Here is a 15,213-nt window from a genome sequence, read left to right as displayed (position 1 = left end):
TTTTTGCATTACTGAGATAGGAGACAACCATTAGTGCTTTTAAAATTCTATGGAGGGGGAGGAGCTAATGGAAGATTCAGACATTCTACTTACTGCAAGGACACTTACACCTCGGCACAGAACTATATAAGCACCAACTGTCTCCTATATCACTAATGGAAAAATCTGTATTCACTGAAGACAAATTATACCTGAAAATTGAGAATTTTGAGCATGAAAGATCAGTCCAGGAGGAGAAGGATTTCTCTGATAAGATATATTAAGAAGACTTGAATGCCTTGCATGCTCCTCTGGGAAATTTAAATATGCAAAATGTATCTTCAGAGAGGATGAGGACTTGAAGGTTTTGCTTATATCCTAAGTCATATGACAAGGCTCCTTAACACTAGAACTACTGGACTCGTGACACCTATATAGAAATACTTAGTGCAAAGTAGTCAAAATGACTACCTCAGTAGTTCTAGTGTTAAAGGATGGATGTTGAGTTTTAGGATTGCTATTAACAATAGGTAGCAATAGAGTTTAAGTCCTCTTTCTCTCTGAAGAGGCAATTTGCATATTTAATTTCCCAGAGGACCATGCAAGGCATTTAGGTCTTCTCCCACTGGCATGCCAAACCTTTCGTGTCATGGTCCACACGGAGAAAACCTACCTCTTAAGCGGGCTTTATACGCAGCGACATCGCTAACAAGATGTCGTTGGGGGTCATGGAATTCGTGACGCACATCTGGCCTTGTTAGCGACGTCGTTGCGTATGACACCTACGAATGAACAAAAATACTCACCTTATTGTTGATCGTTGTCCAGTCGTTGTAATCCAGATTATTGTTTCTGCTTTTGCACGCAGGTTGTTCGTTGTTCCTGAGGCAGCACACATCGCTATGTGTGACACCCTGGGAACGACGAACAACAGCTTACCTGCGTCCTCCGGTAACGAGGTGGGCATGTCTTTCCTTTGGCTGCTCTCCGCCTTTCCGCGTCTATTGGCCGCCTGTCGTATGACATCGCTGTGACGCCGTACGAACCACCCCCTTAGAAAGGAGGCAGTTCTCCGGCCACAGCGACATTGCAGGGAAGGTAAGTCCGTGTGACGGGGCCTAATGATATTGTGCGCCACGGGCAGTGATTTGCCCGTGACTCACAACCGATGGGGGTGGGTGCGATCGGCAGCGACATCGCTAGGGATGTCGCTGTGTGTAAAGCCCGCTTTAGATCACAGGCTTAGCCTCTCACCTAGCGAAATTAGATCTCATTCTATGCACTGATGATGAGCAATATTCCGAAAGACGTGTCTGCAAATTGAGATTCTGGTTTTTATCCTGAGTTAAAAGACAAGGCTTGTTAAAGAGTTGATATTGACTTTTAGGATTGCTACTTCCAATGGGTGGCAGTAGAGTTCAAGTCCTCTTCCTTTCTGAATTTGCATAGTCAGCTAGATGTTACAGTTTGTGGTTAATGGACCTAAACTCAGAATATTATCCAACTGCTGAGTTTGAGGTGTGTTGTGAGGAGAGACTACTACAGATAGTATGATTGAAAAGCCGAGAAACTAGAGAAGACCACGAACAAGACTTACAGCATTTGTTGAACAAGAAAATACAGATTTATTGAAATCAGGCCAGGGAGGCCGAATAAAAGAATATATAGAGAGGTCCTGGGGAACCTAGAGATTTGTGTGGAGATAGACAGACAAAGCAAAGAACCTTTATCAGAGGGATGTGAGTTACCTTAGGCTGGGTTCACACATAGTGACAGCCACAACGACGTCGCTGTTACGTCACCATTTTCTGTGACGCAACAGCGACCTTGTATGTCGCTGTTATAATTGCTGCTTAGCTGTCAAACACAGCGACGCAGCAGCGATCATAACGTCGCTACATGTGCAGAGCGCAGGGAGCCACGCACACTGCTTAGCGCTGGCTCACCGTTCTCCTAGCTACAGTACACATCGGGTTAATTACCCGATGTACTGCAGCTACATGTGCAGAGAGCAGGAGCCGGCAGCACTGGCAGCGAGAGCGGCGGAGGCTGGTAACGAAGGTAAATATCGGGTAACCACCTTGGTTACCCGATGTTTACCCTGGTTACAGCTTACCGCAGCTGCCAGATGCCGGCTCCTGCTCTCTGCTCACTTCATTTCGTCGCTCTCTCGCTGTCACACACAGCGAAGTGTGCGTCACAGCGGGAGAGCGCCTTTGAAGAAAACGAACCAGGGCTGTGTGTAACGAGCAGCGATCTCACAGCAGGGGCCAGATCGCTGCTCAGTGTCACACACAGCGAGATCGCTAATGAGGTCACTGTTGCGTCACCAAAACCGTGACGTAGCAGCGATTTCGGTAGCGATCTCGCTATGTGTGAAGCACCCCTTATACTACAGAATGAGAGGTATCCTAATTGTGAACACAGGTAAATAATGGTCGTCATGATGGGACATAAATTACTCTACGAGGTATTGAGGGAGCATGGAGATGGGGGCCCTTGGAGAATGAACTTTGCAATGGTGGCAAGTCGTATCAACATAACCTCTGTAATGGAGGCCTCACGGCAAGACGAGATTAATTGGAAGTGTTAATGGAGCTGTAGTGGGATACAAGTGTGGGGGAGGCACTCGGAAGGAACTGTTCAGTGACTTAATGGAGAAAAGCACCAAGGTGACACGAAAAAGACACACACCTAGCCAAGACCCATGGCTTGATGTAGCATGACAGGATGTAGGAGGTAGTACCTCACCCCCAACCATGCTACACTACCTTGCACTCACTAGGGTCAAGAAATAGTTATCTGCAGGAGATATTTTCCTTTTGTAGAAAAGTAGACTTATAGGGTAGCTACCCCCAAACGTTGGCACAAGAGAGCCATCATTCTTATTAGTTCTAATGAAAATTGCTACAGAATTGCTACATTTTTAGAAATGCCATTTACCATTCCCTTTTTTTTAGCATGGCATGTCCCTTCATTTTAAGTCAACGCCTGTGTTTGTTTTGCCAATACGCTATCCATGCAGAATCACCTATAGTGGGAAACACTGTGAGTAGAGAGCAAATTTGGTAAAATTCAGATTTGGCAAACTTGCTAGAATTCGGCCAGGAAATTTAATTTGCATTGAATTTCTTTTGTGCCAAACAAATGAGCCCTGATTTCTGGTAACAGTTGAAAAAAAAAATAATTGATATATATATACTGTCTGTATATATATATATATATATATATATATATATATATATATATACACCCACCTTGCCCCTTACATGTTCTGTCACCACAGCTCCATGCTCGTGAGGGAAGGCGCCATCCTCGGGCTGCACGGGCACCACACTTCTTCGCCAAGCAGACTCTGTGTGTGGATGTAACTTTGGGTGGGGTGCATGACACTTGTTGGTTTCTTCAGGTTGTTGTCCATCACTATGCTGACAGTTGCATTCATGGACAGTCAGTAACTCAGAGTTCACTTAGCTAAACAGAATAGCTCATTTTTATTCTTCAGATCATTATGACAGAAATAGCCTTCCTTTCCTTCCTGATTGTGTGCGGTACTGCTCCATGACCTATTCCCCCTTCTATCTTGGATTTTGTCCTCATGCTTCGGGGTCTTTGTCTCCTTCCCCCTTCCCTCTGTTCCCCTTCGTCCAATTCTGGGACCCGTTGGCTCTCTGTCCGGACAACTCTCTAAGCCCGTCGGGGTGAGCCGTAGGCTCCAGACCTCCCGAGGTTACCTCAGGGTTCCCTAACTGGCCCTAGCACCGAGACCATGTCTACTCACACTTGAACTCTATTCTCAACTGGTCCCCTCTTGAGCCTTCCCTCCTGTTCCCGCCACTCCTCCCTTCTACTACCTTAACTCTATCTTATCTAACATCTTATCTGAGATAGACTTGCCACTAGATGGCAGTTGTTGATACAAACATATACATCTTATAATTTTCAACAGTCTATAAAACATGGTATAAGTACACAGTGGGGCGCAGCTCCCTTACTACACTCAGTCCTCCACTAACTCCCTATCTGCGGATCGGGCTTCTCTTCAGTCATTGACTCCTCTAGTGTTGACTAAGCCTCATGTGATAAAATGACATCCGTCACCCAATGTGATTATATGACATGAGGCGTAGTCAGAGCTTTCGAGAAGATTGAAGAGAGGAAGATCGAAACCACAGGGAGGAAACTAACGGAAGACTAAGCATGGAGCTGCGGTGGTGGGACAGGTGAGGGGGCTAGATAAATGATATTTTCTTTTAACCCCTAAAAAGAAGACACTAAATTGGAAGCTGTCCATCATTTTGGTGGTTTGAATGAACCAAATCGCAAAACATTTGTAGTCAATTCAATTTGCTTCAAATTGATTTCTTCACCTCTAATGGTGAGCCTTTCATCCATGCTGTAACGCCTGCCTAGAACCACAGACTCAAACTGGCTGTAATGGACAGGCTAGAGGAAATCTGCTCACAAAGCAGGACCCCAAGAACCCTGAAACCCTTTAACCCCTATACAGGGATTTGGAATTACATGGAGCCCTGGCGATTACAACCTGTGGAAGGCTGCATTCCCATGAGAGCCAGGAGGGTCAAGCCAGGAAATGCAGAACAGGGACAAAATCAGGCAGCCAAGGACATAATCAGGAAACCAGGCAGAGGTCAAATCCACATCAAGTAGCGAGTTACAAAAACAGCAGGCAGGAGAGTAATCAGAGAACAGGACGAGGTCAAAATACAGGGATCACTATACAGAACAGAGCAGGAACCAGGAATTCAGAACTATCTCTGGCAGTAAGCAGCAGGCTGGAGGGCAAATTAGAAGGGTGTGGTGCTTTCCCTTTGGCTGTAGCTGAATGGTGGTAACTTCAGCTGGAAGACACACGCTACCTACAGTCACTCAGTGGTACTGCAGGTCCCAAGGAAACCCAGCTTAGTGAATGAGCGGAGCCTGCGCCCACCAGAGCCACTGGCACCGACTCCTCTCCTATCACCAGCACTATCCACAGCGGGAACACAGCGCCACCTGGTGATCAAAGCAGAAGTTGCAGGAGTGGACTCTGGTTGGGACGTGACAAATGCTCCCTCTCTCGCTCTCTCTCTGTATATATTTTTATAATTTAGCCTTTTCACGTATTTATGAATTAAGAAAATAAGAAGATGCAAAATGAAAAGTGTCAAACATCTCAATGAGATCATCTTGCAATATTATTTGCAAGAGATCAGATCATCCCCAGCAGATGCCTGGACGCAGGAAGCCTCTCACACAGTAAAGTGATGCCTCGATAACAGAACATAAGAAGGTCAGAGTCAAATGTTCTACTGTGACGCTTATTATTATATCCTCCTGGCATCCTAATCAGTATTTAGTACAGCATATTTTTCACACATATTTTACTATTTTTGGCACAGCGATAGGTAAGGGATGGGAGGCAAAGTTGGTTAAATACCTAGAAAATCATTCCAAGGCCATCTCTCCTTCATATTAACTATTAAATCATTTACATATTAAATATATTGAGAAATAAATAATCTCAGAATGTGTGAATAAACAACACCGAGCACAAGATCTAGTTAAAAATGGTATTTGTCCAAATGTCAGGCTAAGAATTAAGAATTTATAGCTTAATAAGGCTGTTTTGAACAATACTTATGTGTTGGAAGGCTCCCTGCTGATAAAATGACTAGGAAGCTTAGCAGTAAGCATTTGTTTTATTTACAGCACTTCCGCAGGAGAAATGAGGCATTACAAATTTCTCATTGATATCAGTGAGCTGTCCTAATAACCAAGGAGGCTTCTAGGTCAGTGTTTCTCAACGTTTGTTCTTGGCTCCAATACAAATCTGAATAGGATTTAAGTAAGAGCAAAGCATACGGTTACCAACAATTATTAGTGTAGAAATGAGAGCAGATAGGGACGAGGTTAGGAAGGCAAAAGCTGGCGAAGTGCAACTATTCATTTGATCTAACATGGATTCTGTGATATAGATACATTATTATAAGTAAAATGCATCCATGAGACAGAAAAAAAATTTGGGAAGGCAGTGTAAGATTTTTCAACGCCTTTTTGTGTTGTGTGTATAATAATATATAATAAAATAATATAATATATAATTTTATATACATATAATATGTGATATATATATATATATATATATATATATATATATATATATATAAAATGATAGTAATAAATATAATATTAATAGAAAACAAAATAACAATACAAATAATACAAATAAATAATACAAAATAATAACTTATTTTTTATTATTATTATTATTATTATTAAGAAAATAATGATAAAATAAAATAACAATAAAAATAAATAATATAAATAATAACTTATTATTATTGTTAGTATTATTATTAATAATAATTATAATATTAATGCTACTACTAATACTACTAATAATAATAATATAAGAAGAACAATATAAAAATAATACAAATAATTATATATAATTTTATATATATATATATAAAATATATATATATATATATATATATACATACAGTCATATGAAAAGTTTGGGCACCCCTGTTAATGTTAACCTTTTTTCTTTATAACTATCTGGGTTTTTGCAACAGCTATTTCAGTTTCATATATCTAATAACGGAAAACCAATTTAGTGCTTTAGTAAGTCAGTAAAAAGTAGTTATGAGTGTTCAAATCAAGAAATTGATAAGGGTGCCCATACTTTTGCACCGGTCAAATTTTGTTTAAATGCGGATTGCACATTTTCTGTTAGTACAATAAACCTCATTTCAATCCAGAAATATTACTCAGTCCATCAGTTATTAGATATATGAAACTGAAATAGCTGTTGCAAAAACCCGAATTGTTATAAAGAAAAAAGGTTAACATTAATAGGGGTGCCCAAACTTTTTCATATGACTGTATATATATACATATATATATATATATATATATATATATATATATATATACATATAGTACAGAAAAAAAGGTTTGAATACACCTTCTCATTCAAAGAGTTTTTTTTATTTTCATGACTCTTGAAAATTGTAGATTCACATTGAAGGTATCAAAACTATGAATTAACACATGTGGAATGAAATACTTAACAAAAAACTGTGAAACAACTGAAAATATGTCTTATATTCTTGGTTCTTCAAAGTAGCCGCCTTTTGCTTTGATTACTGCTTTGCACACTCTTGGCATTCTCTTGATGAGCTTCAAGAGGTAGTCACCGGAAATGGTTTTCCAACAGTCTTGAAGGAGTTCCCAGAGATGCTTAGCAATTTTTGGCCCTTTTGCCTTCACTCTGCGGTCCAGCTCACCCCAAGCCATCTTGATTGGGTTCAGGTCTGGTGACTGTGGAGACCAGGTCATCTGGCGTAGCAGTCCATAACTCTCCTTCGTTGTCAAATAGCCCTTACACAGCCTGGAGGTGTGTTTGGGGTCATTGTCCTGTTGAAAAATAAATGATGGTCCAACTAAACGCATACCGGATGGAATAGCATGCCGCTGCAAGATGCTGTGGTAGGCATGCTGGTTCTGTATGCCTTCAATTTTGAATAAATCCCCAACAGTGTCACCAGCAAAGCACCCCCACACCATCACACCTCCTCCTCCATGCTTCACGGTGGGAACCAGCCATGTAGAGTCCATCCGTTCACCTTTTCTGCGTCGCACAAAGACACGGTGGTTGGATCCAAAGATCTCAAAATTGGACTCATCAGACCAAAGCACAGATTTCCACTGGTCTAATGTCCATTCCTTGTGTTCTTTAGCCCAAACAAGTCTCTTCTGCTTGTTGCCTGTCCCTAGCAGTGGTTTCCTATCAGCTACTTTACCATGAAGGCCTGCTGCACAAAGTCTCCTTTTAACAGTTGTTCTAGAGATGAGAAGGTGTGTCCAAACTTTTGGTTTGTACTGTAATATATATATATATATATATATATATATATATATATATATATACATTTTATTTTATTATTTTTTTACTTTTACCACTTGTCTATAGTTTTCATTTTATTTTGGCTGGAGATAACTGGAATAACACAATTCTAAAGGGAGTCTGCAAGCAGGCTTTTGTTATGTAATCTAAGAGCAGCATGATGTTGGGGCTGAGAGCCTGATGACATTTATATTTTATTTACTAAGCTGTGTGTTAATTCAATAAATAAGTGTTTTATCAGCAGGAGATTATCACTACTGTGCTAGCTGCCTTGTGCTTCTGATTCATTCTAAACCCGCCCTCAGCACTGATTAGCAGCTTTCTCTCAATGTATAGTGTAAACAGAACTGCTCAGAGTTATGGGTGTACACAGGACCTGACAGGTTCCCTTTAAGACTTTATTTGCTTTTGAAAAAGTTTTTCCTCATTTTTTATTTTCCCAAACATTAGTATCATGGAAGCCCCTAAGCCTTGTTCCCAAATGTTTTGAATGCCAGTACATTTTTATTGGGTGAAGTTATATACTTTCTGAGGCTAAAAATACTTTTTTTCCCTTTAATTGGCACTAATAGTCATCTGGAACTTGCCTCTACTTTTACATTCTGAAAACTAATTATTCATTTTTGTTTTAAGAAAATACTAACCGCTTATTTTCCTCCGCGTTATGAGCAATGCCAGCTAACGCCACCTTCTCTGCCATGATTACAAAATCATCCACATTTAGTTTTTTAAAAGAAAATATTAGCATATTCTATTATACTGACCTAGGACATTTTCATATTTTCTAACAGATGTTTGAATATTTTCTTAATATCTGAATTTGGAAATAATGAGTCATTGTAATAAGAGACAGGTTTGAGCTCCAGGACGCGGCAAAAAGTACTTTATTAGCAATAAGGCAATAAGATTGTTTTCTTATACTTTTTTTTAATTTTATATATATTTAGTTAATTGTATCTTTAATATTCCCCATTTGACATTTTATCCAATTTTTATTCATATTATGTGATTTGACTTTCGAATCTCTATTGTCTTAGAATTTATTTTTTCTTTAAAAAGCGCCTCTGTTTATAGATGCCATCTAGTTTGCATAGGGGTCATTACGGGTAAGGGCATTTGGAGTATCAGTATCACGACATCAGTCTCTAAAATTCAGGTAGACCTTGCTTAAATCTTACAATGCATTTGGGGCACCGTATATCAAAGAACATGTAAAATCATATATCACTGTCTTGTTTCATTATGATGGGTTTGGTTTTTATTGCCGGAAATCCACAACTTGGAATGCAGTAGGAATTCAGACGACCAGTACACGAAGATTAAAAAAACCCATGGGAATCTGGTCATCTTAGATTTGATACATGTAACATCTCAAACTGAGTACAGGGTGGTTTTGTTAAAATTTAAACACGTATTGGACGGAATATATCATGAGTAATTTTTAAGTTACTTTTCTGTTGTGCGTTTTTCCCCTGACGACAAAATGTGGTGTCAAATTTACTAAAATAATGCACATTATTTGTTGTTTTTCATATTCTTGTTGTTCATGTTCTTTTTGTTTAGTTATTCATGTTCTTATCGTTCTTTGTCACACAGAGTTTTGCTCAAAACTTGAAGGAGTCATGACGGCATCAGACGCTGTTCACACTACAGATTCTGACACAGCACACTATGGTTTCTCTGGTGTTTCAGAGTTACACAGGCTGGCTCGGGCATTGACCAGCTGTGTGATCTTTAATGGTTAAACTCTGCTAGCCTACTGATTACCTCTGTGATCACATGTTGTTGGAAACCTATCCCATTTACTCCCTGCCTTTTTAAGATGGTGGAATCTGTCTTCTCATGCCAACTATAGCATTGATGTGTTGGTCTGTGTGCTTTTGTGTTCCAATCCTGCTGGTGATTAGTGATTATTCCATGGTGCTTTGATTATATTCCACGGTGCTTTGAGTAGTTGTGGAATCTTCTCCTCATCTTACTTCCTCCCTTCTCTTATTTTCCTTTTTACCTCTTAATGTCTTATACCTTTGTGTGAGCGTGATGTGAGATAGAGTTTTGGCTTCCCCTTTTTATCTATCTCTGTTGGTTTTATCACACTCCTGTCCTGACCCTCCTCCAGGGTAGGGAGGGAGGGGTGTAAGATCAGGGCTGGTCAGGAGCAGGGTCAGATTGGTGGCTCAGACATCCTCACCTTCAGAGGTAACTCTGAGATAAAGAATAGCCAGGGCCCCCCTAGCTTGAGGGCCAATCTAGGAGCCCTAATCCCCTGCTCTCCCTATTCATCGTGACATTCTTGTTCTTTAGTTGTTCATGTTCTTGTTCTTTGTCTTCTTGTTCTTTAGTTGTTCATATCCTTGTTGTTATTGTTCTTTTTCACAACCTAAGGGCTGGAGTGTCAGTGTAACAATTTTGGGGGTATTTTATTTTAAGTTGCAGTTAATAAATGTTATTCTTACCATTAAAGGCACCAATCCAGTGGGGTTTTTTTCAGTGCTGGAATAGTGGTTTAAATCTAAGCTTCCTGCCCCCAATATTCTACTCACCTTCTGACGGCTTTACCTTTTACCAAGGCCATTGCGGTCCCTTAGCGCCATATTGTGACTGTAACTTCTGGTTGATCAGAAGTCAGAAGTTAAGTCACAAGTACCCAATACAAGTCTATGAGAGCCAGAATGAGGCCAGAACGAGGCTCTCAAAGACTTGTATTGAGTTGTGAACTCCGACGCTCTCCATAAAACACAGAACTGTTGGTAGGTCACAAATCACAGGAGGCCGACTCGAGTGACGGCAATAGAAGATGAAGGTGAATATAAGACAGGGGGGCAGGGGACTTGGTTTTAAAGCACCACTTTAGCTATGCAATAAAAAATACGATGGAATGGTGCTTTAAGGCAGACTATGTTATTATTATTTAGTACATTGTGTAGAGTCCAAGCTCAGACTGGGTTCATCTCCTTCTCCAGGTGGCTTGTCTTGTGCAAAAATCCTTTTTCTCATTTCCTTCTGTTCCACAAAAAATAATGTGAAACAACATTGGATATTGATTATTGTTTTCGGACCTCTCTGTCACAGTGTGGACTGGGGGAGAGTCCAGTGTGAGCCAAAACACACAACAACAGGGAGTACACCACTACAAACAAGGGGTACACTGGGGACATTATAACAATGGAGGGCCCTAGGACTAGTGAGAGGGAAGATGGACACCTTCTCGACTTACCTGCCACTGTTACCTGCACTTCCTCACATGTTGCCAAACAGGAACCTGAAGCCCTGAAAAGACCCTCCAAAATTCCCTGGCTAGGGAGTGGGCAGGATGCTAGCCCCACTGCTGCATTAAAACAACACACCAGGGAAGGAAGACAGACAGGGGGGAACATAACAACAGACTGTTGCAGTCAGCACCAAGACTGCAGCGACCACAGCAACTTACACAGAGGGTATCAGCAGCTCCTTCCACCTAGAGGCCAAGAATCCAAATGCTGGTAGCAGAGGGTATATAAAGAGACTAAGTGGTCCCAAACCGAAAACACCTGAGCTGGTAAGTAGCCTGCTGTCAGGGAATACTGACATTAACCCTACAACTGCCAAAAGAAAGGAAAACACATTTTGAGAGTCTTGAGAGTCAAGAATGGAAAATGACTCTCAAGTCCTAAATCTGTCACTAGTCTCATATAGCAAAGAGACGACCGTGACATCCTCTATGTATGCATGGTACTTTTTTACTGTTGGTGTTTTATTCAATGTTATTATAACTAGCTGTAGTACCGGCGTTGCCCGGGATAGTAATTAAGTTTCTCTGTCTCTCTTCCACTCTCTCTCTCTCCCTCTGTCTGTCTCCCTCTTTTTATGTTTGTCTCTCTCTCTCTCTCTGTCTGTTTTTCTGTTTCTCTCTCTGTCTTGGTCTGTCTCTCTCTTTCTCTGTCTTTGTCTGTCTCTGTTTCTCTCTGTCTCTTTTTCTCTGTCTCTCTCTGTCTTTCTCTGTCTGTTTCTCTGTCTGTCTCCCCCTGCCTGCCTCTATCTCTCTGTCTCTCTGTTTCTCTCTCTGTCTGGCTCTGTCTGTCACTCCCTCTCTCTCTCTGTCTGCCTCTATCTCTCTGTCTGTCTCTGTTTCTTTCTCTATCTTGTTCTATCTCTCTGTCTCTCTCTGTCTGTCTCTCTGTCTGTCTCTCTGTCTGTCTCTCTGTCTGTCTCTCTGTCTGTCTCCCCCTGCCTGCCTCTATCTCTCTGTCTCTCTGTTTCTCTCTCTGTCTGGCTCTGTCTGTCACTCCCTCTCTCTCTCTGTCTGCCTCTATCTCTCTGTCTGTCTCTGTTTCTTTCTCTATCTTGTTCTATCTCTCTGTCTCTCTCTGTCTGTCTCTCTGTCTGTCTCTGTCTGTCTCTCTCTGTCTCTGTTTCTTTCTCTCTGTCTCTCTCTGTCTCTCTTTGTCTCTCTATCCATCTCTCCCCAGACATCATATTACCTCACACATAAGCTTCTTATACTAAGAATGTCCTTTGTTGCTTATAGCAACCAATCACAGCTCCTATTAATGACCTGTAGCTCCCAGATCCATTGACTTTAATGTAAGCAGATTTTTTGGCGAATAACTGTAAAGCACGGGGTTAAATTTCCCACTTCAAACATAGTCAATGAGGTTCCTTGAGTCACATGGGGTGTCTGTGCAAAATTTCGTGATTGTAAATGCGACGGTGCGGATTCCTTTAGCGGACATACATATTCACACAAACACACACACACACACACACACACACACACACACACACACACACATACACTCAGCTTTATATATTAGATTAATAATAATTTGTATTTGTATTATTTATTGACTTTTTAAACTATGGATTTAAAGAGGTCAGATAATATTAGGAAAAAAATATTTATGTTTTCAAAAACACGGAATAAAAAAATTCTAAATAAATAAATATATATATATATATATATATACACAGTATATATCTATCTATATATATCTATATATCTATAAAGATATATCAATATAATTTTTCTAAACCTGTACAACCCATTAATAATCAGCAAAGTTGATCAATATAATTTCGTTTTACTTAATCTTGTTCGCATGTAGCTTCTCCTCCGAGCAGGTGTCATGTGTCACACTTGCACATGATCTCATAGCATCTTAGAAAAATATATGGACTTGCAGAACAGAGGGACATTCATCTGTTTTTAACGGGCATGTGAGTTGGAGAACAGCTAAGAAGCATATGGTATTATTAACAACTTTCCAACTTTCTAACTTTTTCAAAAAGTTGGATTGTATCCAAAGGCACTGACAGCTTATACAACACGAGTTGTGTACCCCCGATGATGCCACGAATAAACAGAATATTCTACTCTAAATTAATTGCTTTTAAAGTCTCAGTTTTGTGTTTTGTTGGTGGTTATTACTTTTTTTTTTCTCTTTGATTAATGTAAAATACTATAAAAAATATGATGAGATACATTTCTCAGAGGACATTGTGGGGATGTTTTTGATGTAGTATATAATGTAAGATCTCTAAGGTTTTTTCACATTTATTAGCGTTGCCTGCTATACCAATTAAATGGCATAATTTATAATCCTTTATATCTAATTTTTGCTTTTATGTTTGTATTTCTCCTTCTGTCATAACTTTTTTATTTTTCCATTGACATAACTATTTTGAGGCTTTTTTGTGTGGGACGAGTTGTAGATTTGAATGATACAATTTTACTATACAATGTACTGAAAAACAGGGGATAAAAATCCAAGTTTGATGAAAACGTAAAAAAAATGGAATTCTACCAATGTTTTTTTGTTTTTACGGTATTCATTGTAGGGTACAAATGACCGAAAAACATGATTTTTGGGATGAATACAAATATGGCAATACCAAGTGTTAGTGTAATTCTTTTGCATAAAGTAGTGTAAAAATAAATCAGACATTTGTAAAAATAAATAAAATAAAAAATCTCTCTTGCATTGCAATTTTTCGCGAACCACAACTTTTTTATTTTTCCGCCGATGGAGATGTTTGCGGGTTTGCTCTTTACAATGACCGTAGTTCTACCCGTGTGGTTCATGTTTTACTGAGCGTTTGATAATAAGAGCTTGAGATACCTTCAGTAATATATATATATATATATATATATATATATATATGTACTGTATATACTAGCTGTAGTATCCAGCGTTGCCCGGGATAGTAACTGTCTCTGTCTCTCCCCCAGTTTCTGTCTGTCTGTCTCTTTTCCTGCCTGTCTCTGTGTGGAATCTGTGTATATGTCTCTGTGTCTATCTCTCTGTCTGTCTCTGTGTCAGTCTCTCTGTCTCTCTCTATCTCTGTGTCTGTCTGTGTGTCTGTCTCTCTCTATCTCTGTCTGTTTGTCTCTCTCTATCTCTTTCCCCATCTGTCTCTATCCCTGTCTGTCTCTTTCCCCGCATTTTTCCCTGTCTCTTTCCCTGTCTGTCTTTCCCTGTCTCTCTGTCTGTCTCTTTCCCTGTCTGCCTTTCTCTGTCTGTCTCTTTCCCCGTCTGTCTCTTTGCCTGTCTATCTCTTTGCCCATTTGTCTTTTTCCCCATCTCTTTCCCTGTCTGTCTTTCCCTGTCTTCCAGGTCTGTCTCTTTCCAGGTCTGTCTCTTTCCCAGTTCTGTCTCTTTCCCAGGTCTGTCTCTTTCCCAGGTCTGTCTCTTTCCATGTCTGTCTCTTTCCCCGTCTGTCTCTTTGCCTGTCTATCTCTTTGCCCATTTGTCTTTTTCCCCGTCTCTTTCCCTGTCTGTCTTTCCCTGTCTTCCAGGTCTGTCTCTTTCCCAGGTCTGTCTCTTTCCACGTCTGTTTATTTCCCCGTCTGTCTCTGTCTGTTTCTTTTGCTGCCTGTCTCTTTCCCTGTCTGCCTGTCTCTGTCTGTCTCTATCTCTGTAACTCTTTCCTTGTCTCTCTTTCCTCATCTGTCTCTTTCCAGGTCTGTCTCTTTCCTCATCTGTCTCTTTCCCTGTCTTTTTCCCTGTCTATCTTTCCCTGTCTCTCTGTCTGTCTCTTTCCCTGTCTGCCTGTCTCTGTCTCTTTCATCATCTGTCTCTTTCCCCGTCTGTCTCTTTCCCCATCTGCCTCTTTCCCCGTCTGTCTCTTTCCCCATCTGTCTCTTGCCCCGTCTGTCTCTCTGTCTGTTTCTTTGTCTGTTTCTCTTTCGGTCTCTCTGTCTGCCTCTGTCTCTTTGTCTGTCTGTCTCTGTCTCTCTCTATCCATCTCTCCACTGATATCATATTACCTCACACATAAGCTTGTCATAGTATGAATGTTTTTCTTTCCTATAGCAACCAATCACAGCTGCTATTAATAAC

General features: G+C 40.3%; 1 protein-coding gene across 1 annotated transcript in view; it reads left to right on the top strand.

The window, feature by feature from the left end:
* The window catches only part of DPP4 (dipeptidyl peptidase 4), a 119,796-nt gene that overhangs the window by 26,415 nt on the left and 78,168 nt on the right, over positions 1–15,213 (top strand). The gene's annotated exons all lie outside the window — the stretch shown is intronic.

Source organism: Anomaloglossus baeobatrachus, chromosome 7, assembly GCF_048569485.1.
Source record: "Anomaloglossus baeobatrachus isolate aAnoBae1 chromosome 7, aAnoBae1.hap1, whole genome shotgun sequence".
Classification (NCBI taxonomy): domain Eukaryota; kingdom Metazoa; phylum Chordata; class Amphibia; order Anura; family Aromobatidae; genus Anomaloglossus; species Anomaloglossus baeobatrachus.
The sequence above is the reverse complement of the archived record's forward strand: the minus strand, read 5'-3'. Positions and strand labels throughout refer to the sequence as shown.